Here is a 2160-nt window from a genome sequence, read left to right on the forward strand (position 1 = left end):
GATCAGATAAGCTCAGAAGACAGACAAGGAGATTGCAGAGATAAAGGAAAGAATGAGCAAAGGAAAAGCCAAGGGATTTCGTGAGGATGAGCACGATACCTTATGGTTTGAGGACCGCGTTTACGTGCCCAATGATCCGGAGATCAGGAAGTTGATCTTGCAAGAGGTCCATGATTCACCGTATTCGATTCACCCAGGAAATACCAAGATGTATTTGGATTTGAAGGATACTTTCTGGTGGACCGGAATGAAGAAGGATATTGCGGAGTATGTAGCAGTTTGTGATGTATGTCAGAGAGTGAAGGCAGAGCATCAGAAGCCAGCAGGATTGCTACAGCCATTGCCGATACCCGAATGGAAGTGGGATAAACTAGGCATGGATTTTATCACGGGTTTGCCCAGGACTCGTTCAGGCTATGACTCAATATGGGTTGTAGTCGATCATTTGACGAAAGTAGCTCATTTCATCCTAGTGAAGACCACTTACACCAGTGCTAAGTTGGCAAAGATATACATGACCAGAATCGTATGTTTGCATGGAGTTCAGAGGACCATTGTATCAGATAGAGGAACCCAGTTTACCTCAAAGTTTTGGAATCAGTTACATGAAACTTTGGGAACCAGGCTAGAATTCAGTACAGCTTTTCACCCACAGACAGATGGACAGACCAAGAGAGTCAATCAGATTTTGGAAGATATGCTGAGAGCTTGTGCGCTAGATTATGGATCTAGTTGGGACGACAATTTTCCATATGCAGAGTTTTCTTACAACAACAGTTATCAAACCAGTTTGAAGATGGCCCCTTTCGAAGCTTTGTACGGAAGGAGGTGTAGGACACCATTGTTATGGGACGAAGTTGGAGACCGCCAGTTGTTTGGACCAGAATTGATTAAGGAATCAGAACAGAAAGTGAAGTTGATTCGCGATAGGCTCAAGGTAGCCCAGTCCAGGCAGAAGAGTTATGCGGATTCTAAACGTAAGGAGACAGTTCACGAAATCGGAGACAGAGTCTATCTTCGAGTATCACCACTTCGAGGAGTGAAGCGCTTTGGAGTTAAGGGAAAGTTAGCGCCACGTTTTGTAGGACCATACAGAGTTTTGGAGCGTATGGGAGAAGTTGCTTACAAGCTGGAATTGCCTGAAGGATTTTCAGGAGTTCATGATGTATTTCACGTTTCCCAGTTGAAGAAGTGCCACGCAGATATGGCCGAGATACCACTGAGAGATACAGTGCCACTGGAAGCGATTCAGTTGGAAAGTGATTTGACCTATGAGGAGAAACCAGTTAAGATTCTTGAGTATGCCAGCCGAGTCACCCGCAACAAGGTTATCAAGTTCTGCAAAGTTCAGTGGAGTCACCACACTGAAGATGAAGCCACCTGGGAGCAAGAGGAAGATCTACGGAAGAACCACTCTCACCTATTTTCTAGCCAACCCGAATCTCGAGGGCGAGATTCATCTTAAGGGGGTAGGTTTGTAACATCCCAAATTTTCAATTTGGAATGTTATACATTAGATCATCATTGCATAGCATATTTTATTGCATTTTGGCAAATCCTCGAAAATCCTAAGCAACTCAAGGACCCTCGGAGAGAGTTGGGGATTTTTCCCGGTTTTCATATTTGATTTTTATCAAATAATAAAACGAGGATTTTTGGTTTTAATTATTTTTCTCTCTGAAAAATATTTCATATTAAAATGAATGAGAGGAGAAAATATGACTTCTCCAAAATAATTGAAATATTGGAGGAAAAATATTAAAATCAAATATTTGATTTCATTCGGATTTTAATTGCAATTTTAATTGCATTAGAAAAATTGCACGTTTTAAAAACTGCATTTTTAGGGCCAAGAAAATGTTCACATCGTTCTAATTATTTTAATTAGATGGTGAAAATTTGTTTTGGCATTTTTGGATTTTTATTTAATTTTCTACGATTTTTTTTGTTCGGCGGAATATTTTAAAAAAATCCCGAGCGCGCCGACTGGGCCGAAGCCCAGCCGACGGCCCAGCTCCCCGCGCGGCCCAGTCGCGAGTCGTCTCCCGCCTGGAGACGGAGCCGCCGCCCGACTCCCGCACGGCCACGACGCCGCCGCCGTCGCCCCTTCCCCAAGGCAACCCTACCCCCTTCTTATATACTCCCCCCGTCCCTCTCCTC

This window comes from Triticum aestivum, chromosome 5D (genome assembly GCF_018294505.1).
Source record: "Triticum aestivum cultivar Chinese Spring chromosome 5D, IWGSC CS RefSeq v2.1, whole genome shotgun sequence".
NCBI lineage: Eukaryota > Viridiplantae > Streptophyta > Magnoliopsida > Poales > Poaceae > Triticum > Triticum aestivum.